This window comes from Gymnoscopelus microlampas, assembly GCF_963454915.1.
Source record: "Gymnoscopelus microlampas genome assembly, chromosome: 8".
Lineage (NCBI taxonomy): Eukaryota > Metazoa > Chordata > Actinopteri > Myctophiformes > Myctophidae > Gymnoscopelus > Gymnoscopelus microlampas.
This window is the reverse complement of record NC_139945.1, coordinates 7,751,212-7,770,426: the sequence shown is the minus strand read 5'-3', so window position 1 is coordinate 7,770,426 and position 19,215 is coordinate 7,751,212.

Here is a 19,215-nt window from a genome sequence, read left to right as displayed (position 1 = left end):
CAGCCTTTTTAAGTTATAGGTTAAACAAGGAGTGGATGGAGCAGCAAATCTTCAAATCATCACATCTTGGGTTCTGAACATGTTTTTAAAAAACAAAATATATATATATATATATATATATATATATATATATATATATATTTTTTTTTTTTTTTTTTTTTTTTTATGACGGATTTGACGGATTGTGGCGCACGCGGTGTCAGGCCACGTGACGGATTTGACGGATTGTGGCACAGAATGAGTTAATCTAACATGGTTTTAAAATGGAGTTTGCAGTTACAATGGCTTTATATAGGAAGGGGGCGTATCTATATTTTTTTATTTTTTATAAATATTAAATATCTAAATACTGAATCAAGCAACTTTTTTTTTAAAAAGTGTTTGAAAGTTAAATATCTACAGATGTGCCATTTCAAAACTTCACATGTCCTGCCATCGCCAAGACAGTAAATTTTCAGGGGATTCCCAGGGCAATAAGAGGGACAAAGAAGGGCATTTAAAATGCTGAATCATTTTGGTGATCACTGCTTTTATGATGCTAATTAATTTGAGCAACTGGTCAAGGCCCTCTTCAAATCACCTTTCACCTCATAATGAGTCTGACACACATTCTTTTGTTCTCATGTATATGGGTGTCTGTTGAAGGGAAAAACGGGGGTGTATAGTGACAACTTCTTTTCAGGGGCAAAACAGTGCAATTTTAAGGGCAGAACAGGGAGAAAAAAATGCCTTTTCAGGGCACTTTCAGGGAAAGAACAGTAACGTGTGAAGTTTTGAAGTGGCACATCTGTATTTACAGTAGTCTGTTACTGTCCACCACTGAAGTTAGTGATCATACCAGTTGTATAGAACCGTATAACATTGTCAATTTATGCAGTCACCTTATCACAACAGGTTTAATGGCAGAGTCAAACATAACCCTAACCCTAAGCCATGTGTGAGCTAATTGTTGTAAAATTCTTTCATTTATTGCTGCTATTATTACTGCCACACTTTCGGGTTGTCACCTTTTGTTAGTTTGTGACAGTCCTTTGACTGACTTTGGGACAGTCAGTGATTGGTTGGTGACTGTAGGCTACTATATGGGGGAAACTGTAGAAGCATTTTGGTATGGGACAATTAAAGAACAGATTGATATATTTATGTTGCTTGCTCTGCTTGGAATTAGGTGTACAAGTTCAATCATTTGAATGAGTCCTGTTTGCATGCAATTTACCCCCAAATGTAATGAATACAATGAACAACACATACAATGTGTACATTACACAAGGGCTAGATGTCTCACTCCAGTACCCCCTGACTCCATGTTCTCCATACATCAAGGGTCACGTGTGTTGTGACTTGTGTGAAACGCACACAAGTACACACAATGTATGCATTTTGGAGTTAGCAGCTGATAACATTCTGTGTTAAACCTTGTGTTGTCCTTCATCCAAGGGTGGAAAAACAGCCAAATATTATAGGGAAAGGGCGTAGGGAGGAGCCTAAGTCCCTGGAGCCCAGAAGCCCCTAGTTCCGGTGGCCATCTTGGGTGGGCTCCATAACAACCACTGTATCAACAACATTGACAGTTACTCACACGTGTCCTGAGTCTGACTCCTGAACGCATACACTACAACAGATTTATTGGTAGAGGACAGAAGATGGACCGCGCAGTGCGTGACAGAGAGATACCATACAGAGAGAAGCTTGATTGATTGATTGATTGAATTTTGTATTAGGCAAAAGAATGTAAAACAACACAGTTACATTTATAATGCTTTTGTCTAAAAGGTCCGGCCAAAAGCTGAACGCGGACGCAAAGGCACGCTACCTGGAAAAAAGTCATTACATCTGTGCCCTAGGGCCTAGACCAGATGTAATGACAGTGCCCAGTCAGTCACAATCATTCATTTTACCTGAAAAGAACAACGTTTTGTTGCTTAGTTGTGTAACTGAAATAAAATATAGTCATCTTGAGTACTGATTATTTATATATATGTTTATAATATTATTATAGTGAAGTATTATTATTTATTGTATATTGTTCATTGAGAAAGTGCACAACGGACCTGTTGCGATCAGTGTTGCCATATTTTGCGAGAGAAATAAGCAACCAGGTCTATGAAAACAAGCCCAAAAGAAGTGGCTTAGTGACATCGGCTACTTGAAAATAGCCGATCTACAAGCTCACGTGAGCTTGTACATAGGCTATTAAAAAAAACTCTTGCAATAAAATAAGGAATATTTGGAATATTTGTGACCTAGTGATATAGAGGACACCAGACACAAGACTGTATTTATGGGGGTCATTTATTATCTGATTACTCTCCGAAGGTGAGAGCGATATTAATGTAAAGATTTTTAGAGTTTCCACTCTGGTTCAGTGTTGACAAAATAAAAATAATAAAACAAACACAAATATCACAATGATCTGTCTCAGACAATTCTCATAGGACACAGTCCTTGGTCACAGTTCTCAGTTATTGACCTTTCACAGACTTTGGTCACCAGACTAACTTCAGGACTTCAATGCACAAATAACAATGCTCAACATATCTCAGAAGAATGTACTCACTACATGAATTCTTGGTGCTCACACAGGTGCACATGTAACACAGGTTTCCTCTCAAACATCTTTCTCAAACACTATACAATGAACACAAATATACTTTCAGCATAATGCACAAAATGAAACTCAAACAATATATATATATGTTTCTCAAACAATACATATAAAAGAACAATTGTCTAGAAATAAACTTACAATGCTTGCAGAACACAGCTGCAGGACACTTCTCTGCTGCCTTACTCAAAGTGCTGACTGATCAGTGCATGTGAACACAATCTGTAAAATATCAACAACTCCTCCACAACTCCTCACATGAATGGACAGTGACAGTAAGATGGCAGAGGCTTCACTTCCTGTTTCTTCTACTGCTACCCTTGAGGAACCCTGAGTCTGAGAAACTCCACAATGGTGACGTGCCATCTAGTGGTCATTTGTGGGAACAAAACATTTTCATGAAAAGATTTGAGAACCACTGGTTTAAATGTATTTAATTTTTAAAAAAAGCCTAAATAAGCAAGTACCTAAATAAGCCTAAATAAGCAAGTACACTTTATAAATAAGCCACACAAAAAAACGCAACCTGCAACTACCAATTTTACAAGCAACTTTACAGAAAAAGAAGCCCAAAGTTGCTTATAATAAATAAGCCGTCATGGCAACGCTGATGCTCGCCTAGCCCTTGCCTCCAACAGATGTTTATATTTTTGATTGTGTGCTGTCATGCTCGTTTGAGCTTATATGTGTTTGGGAATGTTGTTGAAGGTTATGTTATTTTGTCAGCTGACACCCAAGCCATACTACATTTATTTGATATCTCCGACATCTGAACACTTGCTGACAGACAGACAAGAGTCCCTGGCTGTTTACTCAGCCACCGTGACCGTGAGCCACCCACGTTAGACAACGTTCCTCAGACTGGACACATAGAGAAACACAATTTAGCTGTTAGCTCAATCTCATTGTATTTAAGATGCCCAAGCCAAGCCATACGACGTTTCTTTGATATCTCCGACATCTGATCTCCATAGTGCAACAAGCATAGGACTCTAGTACAGTGTTGTGGCAGCACGTCAATCTACCCACCGAAAATGGCGGCCAAAGTGGGCCGGGTTACCACTGTGACGTCACGGTGACGTCACTACGCCCGGTCTCTATACTTTTACTCCTCTGCAATTATTTGAAAACTTTGGTTATTAGTTACCTTGCAGATTTTGATTATCATTACAAAACATACAATAACCACTTATACATTGTGGCCATTTGAAAACAGACGATGGTCTTCAACCTGATGGAACTTCAACCTGGTGTTTGCATTTTCTTCCTTTTTGGTCCGTACATAAACGTTCAGATTTCAAATATACAGTGCTTACCACATGACCACGGATGTTAAAATTGTACACGGCCCCTCATAAGTACCCGTATCTTCCGTATTTTTCAATAAAAAGCATTTTTATATGATTGGTAGCCATTTTCTCCGTATTCTTTCAATATGCTTTCAACCACGCGACCCCATCGGTTGGGAGGTGTACCGCACCCTGATACACTGTGAGAAAATTACCACAGTTCGGATTAAAATGTTTTTTATAGAACAATACGGAAGATACGGGTACTTATGAGGCTCCACATAATTACAACATCCGTGGGCCGTGGCTATGGGGTAAGCACTTTACATTTGAAATATGAACGTTTATGTAGATGTACGGGTCAAGAAGGGAGACAGTTTAAATACCAGGTTGAAGTTTCGTCATGACTGAGTCATGTTTCAGGGCTAGTGAAATGCAGCACATTCTGGAACTAAATATACTGCACACAATGAAACGCGGTAACTATGGCAACAACAACATACACAAACCTTTCTGTGCATGTAATTACTCTTCTATTAAACAATTAATATATTTATATTAATGTAGTTATTTGTTTAAACTGATGATGATTTAAATTTGTCTGTCATTAAATGTTTTGATGAATTGTGTACAAAGGACGGCCGGTCGCCAAGAAACATGCTTTCTTGGATTTAAAATCCTCTTAGCAGACCTTGTAGTGAACTGTACTTTCCTGTACTTTTCCAATCAATCATGTCCAGTGCTGTACACAGTGATGGAACAGCGACATACATGTGTAGTACCTCTGCTTTGTCACAAGATGGGGCATTTTCCTCACATTCCGTGTGGTCTGATTTGTAGGCTAACTATTTCAGATTTTAAATGTAGGCCATTAATTATGCAGTGGTGTAAAGTAACTAAGTAAATATACTCAAGTACTGTACTTAAGTATACTTTTGAGGTATTTTTACTTTACTGGAGTATTTCCAATTTTCAGTAATTTTACTTCTACCCACTACATCTCATGTTATACTTTTACTCCACTACAATTATTTGAAAACTTTAGTTACTAGTTTGTAGATTTAGATTATAATTACTAAACATACATTAACCACTTACGCTCTATATATATTTCGACTATTTGAAAATAGCCGATCTACAAGCCCACAACGCGTCCCGATGCAACGAGCTTGTAGATCTGCTACTTTCAAAAGATTTCTACAATGAGAAAACTGAAAATGGGACATTTCTGCTTAATGAGTGCTTTTACCTTTGCATGGTACTTTAAGTACATATTGATGCCAATACATTTGTACTTTTACTCAAGTAAATTCTGAATACCAGACTTTTAATTGTACCATATTTCTACATTGTGGTACTGATACTTTTACTCAAGTAAAAAATATGAGTACTTCTTCCACCACTGAAACGTAGGCTGTGTATTATGCAGAGCAGCACTCAAAAGTATGTTGAAAATAGCATGTATTGATTAGCCTGGAGCATGTGATTTTGGATGCAGTGAGGAAGCTGCAGCCAAGAGAGTCCAGATGACAGACTGACCCACTGACACACAGGTCAGTAGATCATTATAAGCAATTGATGCTGAGCTTATGGGACATTGAATTCTATATCAATCATGTTGGGTGTGGTTTAAATTATTTGTTTCTTTCACAGATTATGTGGTTGAAAGCCATAATCGTATAATTTGAAGATTAATTGTATCTAACTAGACAGTGGGAGGTCCATTTAACATTAAGGCTAGCCAAGACATGTTTGAGCTGTTGAATTATGCTTTTTCTTTTTCTTACTAGCTTAAGTGTGCTTAGTAGGATTACAAGGCAGTTCTGTTCAGGACGGTACAAACATAATTACTGTTACTCAATTACATTTTAATTTGAAATGGAATCAAATGACCCATCACCCACGGGGACATTGAATGGAAGCTGGTATCCTTCTGCTTAACTGATGGGGTGGATGCTGAGTCCAGATACACCTCAGTACAGGAAAGATGAAATTACATCTTTTGTACTGTGACATGCCTGCTATCTATGTGAACAGAGATGTCACAATTACACTACACCGAATGATTGACAGTACCATAGGGCAGTGATTCCCCCTGTAAATAACGCTTTCGTCCATGGCACCCCTGAACAACATTGTTACTTTACAGCACCTTACATTTGTGGCATATTATGCTACGTAAACATGTCAATCTTTCCCCCTAAGATACAGTATGTCACGAGGAAAACTTGAGAGAATATGAGAGAATATGAGAATATAAGTTTCCATCAGGACAGATTGAAAATAACTTTAAGCTTTGGACGTTTAACCACTTGAACCCCATCATCCCTATTCATTAGCCAAACATAGCCGATCTGCAAGCTTACAACGTGTCACGCTGCGACGCATTGTGAGCATGTAGATCTTCTATTTTTGGCAAAGACATTGGGTGTAGATCGAAAAAGAACGCATCAATTACAGTACAATTCAGGTCCAAGTATAGATGTATATTTTATTGATATGATATTGATAAATTACAAATACTATCGAAGTATTCTGCGGCACCCCTGGACTTGCGTCACAGCACCCTAGGGTGCCACGGCACCCACTTTGAGAAACCCTGCTATAGGGCAGTGGTTCGCAAAGTGGATTCCAGGGACTCTCTGGGTTCGATTAAGGCGGTCTAAATTGACCCTTATAAGTCTCTAACTCTGACAGTATACAAATGGAACCAAATGGACCCTAACGGATTCAGATGGTTCCATTTGTTTACTGTCAGAGTTAAGGGGAGACCTTGACATTTTAAAGTTTGAGAACCACTGCTATAGTTGTCCAACACCCAAAATGATACACACTGTCAAACGTTTGGGCAGGCCTTCAAAGCAAGTTCACCATTTTTCATAGTCAGTGATGGAACGTGTAGTTAAAAAGTGAACACTACATAGATTTGACCCTCAAAGGAATGGGTTTGGCCTACTTGATGTAAACTATACAGATATGTCTATAACCATCTGCAAATTACAGACATCAAACGGCCACTATTTTGTTTATCATTGCTGTTGGGCCGGGAACTTATCTCCATATTTAATCTTTTAAAATGTTTTCCTTTTTTCATAAATTACTGTCCTATTTTATACTTTGTTGTATTTATTTCAACAAAGTAGGAAATAGCTTATCTACAAGGTCACAATGCATCATCCCAATGCGTTGTGAGCTTTTAGACCGTCTATTTTAGCTATTTTTGAGAAATTTAGAAACATTTTTTATTTTTTTTGCCTTTACAATGATTTGTGGTGTGTCTGTGGGTTTTTAGATATTTAACCAATGAAAAGTATTTACAAGAACTTAACTATATAGCTCCACTGGAAACTGTTACTGTACTTTAATCCATTTTCTGAAAAGTAACATATATCGTTGCTGTCGAATGGAAACCTTGTATGTCCAAAACCGTTTCTTAAAAAATATTATGTGAAAATATGAAATATGGCGATGAAAGGTTTCTGCCTGACGGCAACGATATATTGGATGACTATATTAATTATTGTGCTTATTTTTAAATCTAGACGCTCGCTGCAAGACATTTGATGGCCTGGTGACAAGCCCAGAGGTCATGTGATGTCATCGCTTGCTGTCACCAATCAATAGAAGCAGCAGACTGAGGGTTCGGAGACACAGCTTGGCAACACATTATGGTTAGAAAGATTATTAATGAAAACAAACAAAACATATTTGACACTGTTTAACTGTTCAGAAACTTTGTAAATTTGGACTTTCTTTGCTGCAGAGGATCAGATTTTGTTAAATGTAACTTTACTCTAATGCCAGTTAACCAAGCAAGCCCTAGCACCCCTATTCTGGGCATTTTGTGGTGGGCGATTCAGCGAAAATGACGAATATTCAATGAAAATAGCAATTCTACAATGTCTGCTATTTTTGGTGAAGAGATTAGTGTGGACTAGAGAAAAACAAGGGGGCCTAGTGGAGACCATGAGTGACAATGTATATGCAGGCCTATAGGGCATAGCAGTGGTGCCACAGATATAAAACCCATTCATTTCCCCCATAGAGATTTCAGAAAATATTTATATAAATTATTTTAAGCCTGGAACCAAGCCATCCAGGCTCCCGGTGAATCATGACCATAAAACATTTGATTCTGAGTAATAAAAAACATTTAAAACCGCAAAAAAATGAGTATATAATACAATTAAATATTGAAATATGTTTTGATACAGAATCAAATGTTTTATGATTCTGAAATCTAAAAAAAATAATGAATGGGGTTTCTATCTGTGGCACCAATAAATGGTCAGCACTGCCATGCCCTATAGAGCGTGCCAAAATTCCTGAAAGGGGCGTCAACAAGTGTCTTTTGGTAGCTGCGGACATCTTTGAGGGGTAAAAACCAGGTTGACTTAACATTGCCCAATGCCACGCCCAATGTCAACGCCCCCCCGTGCTGACGACGCGTTGGCATGCCCTATAGGCCTGCAAGCAATACTTCTTCATCTTACATTTAAATGACTCATCAACGATTATGAACTCATTTATGATTAAATATTCGCTTATGGTGATTTATCGCCCCGACAGTAAAAAAGAAAGGCTGGCCGTTGGAGTTGATGGTGTACTGTAGGCTACAGGTAAACTTAGCCTAACCACTATACCGGCTCTCGTGGCTGACAATACAAACACACGCAGGTGCGTAGCTATTTACCTTTTCTGTCATTATCCTATATGACGATTATTTTTTTAAATGCGCTGCTTCAGATGGTTGCAACAATATCAACTGCATTGTTGCCATGAATGATGATTCATGATCATAATCTCATGCCATGAAACTGTTATTATAAACCTCTGACTGAATTAGTCAATTTGAAACCTTGTTAACCTTGATGGGCTGAACGCCTATGGTGGGATTATATGCATTCAAGTTCATCCTAGCCTATAATTTCTTGTGTCATATGTGACATAAAAATGCAGTAGTTTATGCTCACTTTTAGACCCTGTGCCTCAGTTATTGTTCATGTGTGTGGTTTATGCTCATTCACTTTGTGCTCACTTGATTGCATCTCATCATGATTTAGCTTGCTGAAAATAGCCGACCTAAAAGTTCACAACGTGAGGTTGCATCATGACTCATGTGAGCTTGCATCGGCTATTTCCACCTTACAACACAACCTGTTGCTGATTGAGTTATTTTTCATCTTTAAACAGAACTGGCAGTCTGGCACCATGGTGAAGGTTCTGAGTTTCACCGTCGGATTGGCCATGATGATAGGGCTCCGCTACATTATGGGGCATTCTCTGGACATCCTACAGTTGATCCACCACGGAGGTAACATCCATCACTGAATCACATAGCAAATCACACAAATCTGTATTATCTTTTATAGAAATATTGTAATGTCTGTAGATGTCTATCTTACAGGACGTATAAAGTTCACACAATTATAATGAGGCGACTCCACGAGTTCTTTGTTGTGTATCAGCAGTAGTCTGTTTATTAACGTTCCCTCCAGAACCGGCATCACACATAACATCTCTCGTACTTCCGCCTACGTCACACAACACATGCCGCTCTTAAAGTGACAAGCACTCTGTCTTAGTAACTTCACTCATTACAATATGTTTATTATTGTCTAAGAAGCCTGTCTCATGTTCCAGTTCTTGAATTAGCCATTGACTATGTCCTGGCCCACCATAATAATGGCTAATGGCTTAGATTTTAAAAAGACCTGGCCAAACTTGCTTGCTGACCTCAGCTCTATTCTATACCTTTGTACGTGCACCAATAACTGTTCCCATAGCCTTCACCAAAAGTGCTAGTGGAGGTGCAATAATGTAATGCTTTGTATGGAGTAGTGTTTGCAATGTTTCTGAAACAAACTAATACAGCACGCTCATCCACTCACTAACAGAGGTCAGAATCCAAAAACAATAAAGTCTGCAAACTGGATCATGCTCCAATGTTTATAAATGTATTGATTCCTTTTACACCATCATTGGACGTGACTTTTCGAGCCTTACAGGCTCTTCATCAGACTACAATGTTTCTGACCTCCAGCTTTTTGTGTTGCACACAGTTCATTCCAAGCTTGTGCTTGTCTCATGGATGGTGGTAGTCTACACCGCGATCTTCGGTCCAGTCGGGAGGATAATGCACAAGCTCTCTGGCCCCTCCTATTCAACTCTGGAAAAATCCCTCTGGCTCCGTTTCCTGTTCAGTATCTTGATCCTGACCAGCCTGTATGCCAACTTAGAAGTCTTCCTCAGCTGCTCGATATACTATCGCATCACCGTCGTGAACGGCTGGCTTCCCTCGAAGTCCGTCGCCATCGCCTTTACCATCATGGCCGTGTTCCTCACTATGGCCATCGCCGTCGACATGATGCAATATGCAGTCATGTAGACCGGTAATCCTCCACAAGTTGAATTGTTTGTGTGTTGATTGTTAATGTTGATTATTATACAGTATTTACTGTTTACTGTGCAACAAATGGCCCCTCTGGGATAGTCAAGTTTACCGTGACCTTGATCACAAACACACATTTATTTATTTGAAATGTGTACCACAACTTTTCAATCGCCCATACCGTAAACAAGAATTAAACAGTATACACACATCAATCATTCAACAACATCACATGCAATTGTGAATGTTACTCTCCAGACTAAAAACATTTCACAAAAACACAGTGGCCCGATTTCACGTTGAGATTTTTTATAATGTAGTAAAAGAAAACATTTTAAATACCATTGTATTTCACTCCAAATGTGCTCACAGATTAGAGAATGGCAGTATTGTTCTATATGATATAATTTTCCTCTCAAATTAAAATTGTTTTATTAACGGACTAACGGAACGTCACGACTTGTTGGGGCTTTGTGGAGGAAACAATATGACTGGAAACATACTGTAATGCTGTGTCTGACCAATGAATATTCAGATCACATACCGAAGTACTGCCATTATGGATTAATGGTGTCATTCAGTTTTAGATAACAATAGATAACTTCAAATATTAGGCCTGAATTGTGCGAGTACATCTGGTTTATCATCATGGTTTATTCATCCAAAGATGTAATAGTATGTCTACAGTATTATCAGACCTGTGTCACACTTGAACACAGACTGTTTATGTCTGGCCAGGTAGCCAGATGGATACAGTTAGGGCTATTCCAGTGGAGTCTATGGAGCAGGCCAGGACAGTGAAACATTTGATTACCCTTACGTCCAACCACTGATATTCACAGTTCAGAGGTTACTGATACACCATGGCTTATAGAATGTGACTTAATGTGATTCATTATTGCTGGTGAAGGTTTAATGTTGTTTATGAGGCACAGGTTTCTCCAATCTGTTCCTCTTTCTGATGCACGCACGCACGCACGCACGCACGCACGCACACACGCACACACACACGTACACGACGCGTACGCTCAGTAGATATTGTGTCGTCTGCTGCTCTGAGGATTAGCATCTAGAGATGTGTTTCTGCTCCTGAAACTCCTGAAAGTCGAAGGAAGGCACACTCTCACCTGACTTCCTCAATAAGGTGGTTTCTTCTGAATACATACCGTAAACAAGAATTAAACAGTATACACACATCAATCATTCAACAACATCACATGCAATTGTGAATGTTACTCTCCAGACTAAAAACATTTCACAAAAACACAGTGGCCCGATTTCACGTTGAGATTTTTTATAATGTAGTAAAAGAAAACATTTTAAATACCATTGTATTTCACTCCAAATGTGCTCACAGATTAGAGAATGGCAGTATTGTTCTATATGATATAATTTTCCTCTCAAATTAAAATTGTTTTATTAACGGACTAACGGAACGTCACGACTTGTTGGGGCTTTGTGGAGGAAACAATATGACTGGAAACATACTGTAATGCTGTGTCTGACCAATGAATATTCAGATCACATACCGAAGTACTGCCACTATGGATTAATGGTGTCATTCAGTTTTAGATAACAATAGATAACTTCAAATATTAGGCCTGAATTGTGCGAGTACATCTGGTTTATCATCATGGTTTATTCATCCAAAGATGTAGTAGTATGTCTACAGTATTATCAGACCTGTGTCACACTTGAACACAGACTGTTTATGTCTGGCCAGGTAGCCAGATGGATACAGTTAGGGCTATTCCAGTGGAGTCTATGGAGCAGGCCAGGACAGTGAAACATTTGATTACCCTTACGTCCAACCACTGATATTCACAGTTCAGAGGTTACTGATACACCATGGCTTATAGAATGTGACTTAATGTGATTCATTATTGCTGGTGAAGGTTTAATGTTGTTTATGAGGCACAGGTTTCTCCAATCTGTTCCTCTTTCTGATGCACGCACGCACGCACGCACGCACGCACGCACGCACACACGCACACACACACACGTACACGACGCGTACGCTCAGTAGATATTGTGTCGTCTGCTGCTCTGAGGATTAGCATCTAGAGATGTGTTTCTGCTCCTGAAACTCCTGAAAGTCGAAGGAAGGCACACTCTCACCTGACTTCCTCAATAAGGTGGTTTCTTCTGAATACATACCGTAAACAAGAATTAAACAGTATACACACATCAATCATTCAACAACATTACATGCAATTGTGAATGTTACTCTCCAGACTAAAAACATTTCACAAAAACACAGTGGCCCGATTTCACGTTGAGATTTTTTATAATGTAGTAAAAGAAAACATTTTAAATACCATTGTATTTCACTCCAAATGTGCTCATAGATTAGAGAATGGCAGTACTGTTCTATATGATATAATTTTCCTCTCAAATTAAAATTGTTTTATTAACGGACTAACGGAACGTCACGATTGTTGGGGCTTTGTGGAGGAAACAATATGACTGGAAACATACTGTAATGCTGTGTCTGACCTATGAATATTCAGATCACATACCGAAGTACTGCCATTATGGATTAATGGTGTCATTCAGTTTTAGATAACAATAGATAACTTCAAATATTAGGCCTGAATTGTGCGAGTACATCTGGTTTATCATCATGGTTTATTCATCCAAAGATGTAGTAGTATGTCTACAGTATTATCAGACCTGTGTCACACTTGAACACAGACTGTTTATGTCTGGCCAGGTAGCCAGATGGGATATACAGTTAGGGCTATTCCAGTGGAGTCTATGGAGCAGGCCAGGACAGTGAAACATTTGATTACCCTTACTTCCAACCACTGATATTCACAGTTCAGAGGTTACTGATACACCATGGCTTATAGAATGTGACTTAATGTGATTCATTATTGCTGGTGAAGGTTTAATGTTGTTTTATGAGGCACAGGTTTCTCCAATCTGTTCCTCTTTATGATGCACGCACGCACGCACGCACGCACGCACGCACGCACACACACACACACGTACACACACACGTACACGTACGCTCAGTAGATATTGTGTCGTCTGCTGCTCTGAGGATTAGCATCTAGAGATGTGTTTCTGCTCCTGAAACTCCTGAAAGTCGAAGGAAGGCACACTCTCACCTGACTTCCTCAATAAGGTGGTTTCCTCTGAATACTCTCAACTCTCCTGATGAACTTTTGAATTAAAACAAAAAAAACCCCAAAAAGTAAGAAAGGAGACAAAGTCCTGAGTGGCTTGTCTGTTGGCAGAGCTGAGAGCTGAGATTCCTCTAGTGAGCCAGGACAGGAGAGAGAACACCTATGTCCAAACAGTTGGACATAGGATAAAACATTACTCAAACTTTTAGACTATACTGAGATACACAAACATGCGCGCGCACACACACACACACACACACGCGCACACACACACACACACACACACGCACACGCACACGCACACGCACACGCACACGCACACGTACACGTACACGTGCACACGCACACGCACACACACACACACACACACACACACACACACACACACACACACACACACACACTAAATAAACATAATCTGCACAAGGTACAAGTAGGTTGAGGTATACTGAATGTTAATTTTAGATATGATATATTGCCAATAGTAAAAATGTGTTAATATGTCATAATATTACATATTAACACATTTTTACTATTGGCAATATATCATATATATATACATACACATATAGTAATAACACTGGAAGTTGTAGTGAATAAACGTGATTATACTCTTATATGTATGTGGGCTGTTCAAACAAACTGCTGTTTCCAATGAAACTGCAGATCCGCTGAGCCATGTCTATTCTGTCTGTTTATCCAACTATAATCCTACAATCCATAAAATGGGGAAACATCTGTCCGTCCGTGCCTTGCGTGGTTTCCTCCACCATCAGTGCGTGTGAGAATGAATGGGTGAATGTCTTGCGCGTTGTAAAGGGCTTCGGAGAAAGGCGCTACAGAATACAGTATAAAAACACCATTCAACTTGGTGTTTTGCTCCTGTACTGTGCATGTTGGTGTCGAGGAGATTTGAAATAAGTCATGTTATTTATTTAAGAGAACTCATAGCTTTAATGATGAGGAGGATTTCTGACATGTGAACATGTAATATGACCTCTCCTCCAAAAGCTGACTCCTGCAACAGCTGAGAATGTTTTGTGAGACTCATTTTCATATTTAACACCTGAAGTCTCCTTTTATGGTGTGCCATGTGTGTATGGCCGTATATGTGTCAAATACAGAAGGTGTTAAGCTCTGAGTTAAAGATAGGGTTTATGTAAGAAGCCATCTTTCTTAGCTGCAGTTGTGTAAGCCAACACTGAGCGTGTCTGTCTTGGTATTTAAGTTGAGGCCAGTCTGGACATGCTCTGAGTCAGACAGGGTTTCCGTTGCATTGTACATGTAAGTTTGGCTCCTTACTCAAGTAAAATATCTTATACTGAAATTTGAATTTTTGTCTACCCTCATTGTGTATCTATGTTTTTGAGTACCCACTACAGATTCTGAATTGACATTGGGCAGTGTGCTGGTTATTGTTTCCGCCAGGCCGCAGGCATGGCGAGAGAGTATGTTTTTACCCCCTGTCCGTCCGTCCGTCCATGTGTCCATCTGTCTGCGAGCGGCTGATCTCCAGCACCGTTGGTCCGGTCGCTGCAAAACTGTGCACACACACTCCCTGGATTTTTCACATGGGCCTGTTATAGCGCCACCAGGAGGCCGATTTGTGAAAAGAATATATATATATTACTCTTACAGATTTTCTCCAAACATCACACAAATCGGTACACAGTATCTCTATAGTCATGTGATCAACACGGATCTGTCCGATTTTCCATATTCCATCCTGATTGGCTAAGATTGGCTTCCAAAGTTTGCAGGATTGGTTCATTTTTAACAAAATGGCTCAAATCATAAACGCAGCATGCGATTTCCGTGAAATTGGCCACGCACATTCCCACTAGACTAAGGAAGAAATGCCACTTAAAAACGTTCAAATCAGCCTCATGGCGGCGCTATAACAGGCCGATTCACGTTTTTACCTACTGTATAACTGCACCGATCTGCGTGAAACTTTGCACGCACACTCCCTAGAGGCCAAGAAACAACCTTTGCCCTGCATATGTAGCTCTAAGCGCAAATTCAATAAAGAAGATCTAACGCTTTGTGGGAGCGCATCACTATTGTCTGCGTCACTTCCGTTCCCACGCTGTCAGTATCTTTCCATTCACAAATCTAGCGAGCACACCCAATCTGCAGCCAGCCAATCAGCGATCGGGATCCACTCTATCAAATATCACCGCCTCTAACTGTCATTCTCCTTTCAGTCGGCGAACAGCAACCCACCTCCATCCCCAGCTCCACCTCAGATGTTCAAGAGCCGAAGGGAGGTCGATTCTTCTGCACTGCCACCACCAGCGTCTAGACTCCATGGGGGCTTTCCTTCCTATTCATCTATGCACGTTAAAATGCGATGGAGTCTAATCGCCAAATCAATTCAAAGTTTTTGTATTTTCTTGTATCAAATTGGCGTGATCTCTCTTTTATTGAATTTTCACATCTGCCTTTTAGAGGAGGCCGACTTTTGGAAAACAATTTCTTTGCTCTTACTTGTTCATTGGCTAACATTGGCTTCCAAAGTTTGCAGGATAGGTCCGTTTTGAACAAAACGCCTCAAATCATGAGCGTAGTGTGCAATTTCCATGACATTTCGCACGCATATTCCCACTAGGTCGAGGATCAAATGCCACGCTTTTCACATTGGTCTGTTATAGCGCCACCAGCAGATCTAATTTTACAAAACACATTTTTGGAACAAAATGCCTCAAATCATGAATGCAGTGTCCGATTGCCGTGAAAGGCCTAAGAAGAAATGACACCCTTTTCACATTGGCCTATTATAGCGCCACCAGGAGGCCACAATAACCTACCTGACCTGGCGGAGACTTGTGCTCTGAGGAGCACTTTTTCTAGTTTCTTATTGTTCGCCAAACAACACTCACACAACCTCATTGCCAAAGCTCCGTTTAGGTCAAGGTAAAGGTCAAGTGTATTAACAGATACTGAGGGCACAGTGAGACGGAGAGTAGCTCCAGATCAGCTGTGCAGATCTTCTCTCTGACGGTTACAGTTTTACGTCAATATATATATATATATATATATATAGAACTAAAAGGAAAAACCTTCAAAAGAAGGGACCGCACAACTCCAGGACTGATTTTGCTTTCTTTATTTGCACAACGCGTTTCGCTTGTTTGCTTCTTCAGGTGCTATACAGCAGGTGTCAGTGATCATCAGTTTATACAGAATGCTCCACACCCCCACCAAGTAATATGCCAAGTTCATTGGCTCTTCAATTATTACATTTCATTTCATTTTTCATTTTATGAAATGACTGACAATTGACTGTAACAAACTAAACTATGACATCATATTTGTATGCTATAATAAACCATCTGCTTATTACAGAATTATTTGAATCATTGCATACTGTAGCACAAAACATTTAGTAATGTGTATATTTATGTTATGTGGCCTTGAAACTAAGATCATTGAATCTCGTTTGTTATTGGTGTTATTCATATTGTCTGTTGCCTAAATTAATTAGTCTCTACAGTCCCCCTTAGCTCTCCCAATCACACTTCCCTGGAGCCGCCACTGTGTGTGATATACAAACTAAGCTTACCATAAATACAATCCTTGTTTAGTTCATCACTGTCTTACATTCTATAACACCAGCAGTGATTTCAGAAGGAGAGGGAGGGGCTGCTGAGAGCCAGGGGCAGACATGCTCTCTCTATAGGCACGGCAGCAGCCAGCTCTGGTCCATAGTGTTAGGCAGCGGCAATTGCTTCCTGCAGAACACGTTCCAGGAAAACAGGATAGTGTTTTCAATACATAATTATTATAATATTTACATTTTCACACAGATCAGATGTCCCTTCCTTTGCCATGCTAATGTATTTTTAATCAAAGTAATTATAAACAGTTATTATCTTAGAAAGTACATATTTTTATTAAGGCATAATGTCATTTCAATCCAATGTTTTAGGATCAAATAAATATAATGTTTTGTATGTAATTTCACCCCAACTTTGAATTGTGTTTGTTCTACCAATCCCTTCCCTGCATATTATCAAAAGAAGATGAATATTATTTGTTGATTTCATTGAATTGTGATTAAAAAACACCCCTGTTATTGTCCACCCTGTCCTATTTTGCACTCCAACAGGTGGAGAGGACATAACAGGGTGGACATTAAACCAATAAGCAAAGAAAAACCTAACAAAAACATTGTTCGGAGACACAAATGGCACCGAATAGGCTACTAGGAATGACCCATACACATTTGTGTTGAAAATATATCCTCCACAGTATCAATTCTCTAAACTAATTTAAGATACAAGAAACCCTCTCTGACTGTTGTGGTATGGACGTTAAGTTTGTTCGCTGTTTGACAACTATACGCTTCTCTCTTAGCCAGGGAATATTATCAGGAAAAAAATCCAATCTGGGAATACATTCCTCACCAAGACATTTCTACACCAATGTGTTTGTAAAGGTGTCTAATAACAAATCTCACAAAGATTGAAATTCTATTTCCCTAGGGGAATCTGTGACAGCTGCTGAAAGTTGGGGTACCCTTAACCTTATGCAGGATAAATTTTCAAAATGTAATTCTGCTTTAAGTAGCATGTGAGAGGTCAAACTAGGGTTTTTTCGTGATTCTGAATCCATTGCAAGCATTTGTTTTACACCAACCACTCCTTGGCAGAAAATCGTCTAAGCCAACCTTGCCAGCTCATTGCATAGCTATTTCCGCTGACTATCTCTCTTCACCGACAAAGGCTGCAGCAGCTGTTCTGTGAGACAGGCAGGCAGTGTGAAGGAGGGGGGAGGGAAGGGCCACAGCTGACGCTCTTAAAGAGACAGAGACAGGCAGACTGGCTGCTCTGCGAGCACAAAAGCCATTGACGGTTACATTATTGCGTCATCAATATCGGTGAAAATAATGGGGTTTATTTTGAGATCGGTCAAAAGATCGGTTTTCACAAGATGGAGAAGAAACGCTCATGTTGTACTGGATCTGTGCAGGGAGATTTGAAGACGGAAAGAAGTCCTCAATACCTACTCTGGACCAGGTGGCATACCAGCCAATAGCAGAGTGATGAGATCCATGTCCAGCAATCACGACATGAATAAATGTTGTTGTTTAATCAGCCTCGTAGCAGAGGAGGCCAGCTTCCCAGGACACTTACCTTAACTTAGCTTAATAACATTCTACATTCTCAGCATTGTCACAGCTGCGTTCTGCAGCCTGCCAGTGTTCAAACTCCCTCCACCTCCCCGGCCTCCTCCCTGTGGTAATTAGTTTTCCCTGTTGTTAAAAAGGATCCCTGGCCAATAAGCCAAATATGCCTTAATTCATTATAATTGCCCTCTATAGCTAAAATGTAAATCAATATTTTAGTTATTTTAGAAATGGTTCATCTTTAACTAAAAGGGCCGTCACAAGTTGATGATGTCATTTGTCCATGTGGTGCCGGGAAGACGTTATAGGTTACGGGTGCTGTATTATTTTTTTTACTTTAACTCGGTTAATTCGGTTCCAGAACACATTGCACTAAATCCCCCCCAAATAACAACCAACAATAACAGGCATTATGCAAAACTGTATGTATGTAATGATATATTCTTTTTATTATTTTTCAAACTTTATTTTCAGGGGGTGCTGCAGCCCCCTCAGCACCCCTACTTCCCACGGCTATTGTGTGGTCCAACCCTATGGAATATTATTAGCATGTCCTAATAAAAAACAACTTAATACTTACTAAGGTTATATGAACATACAAATTGTATTTATTGTTTTATTAGGACAATGCATCCTTTTAAATGGATAATTGTGGATTTTACTGTTGA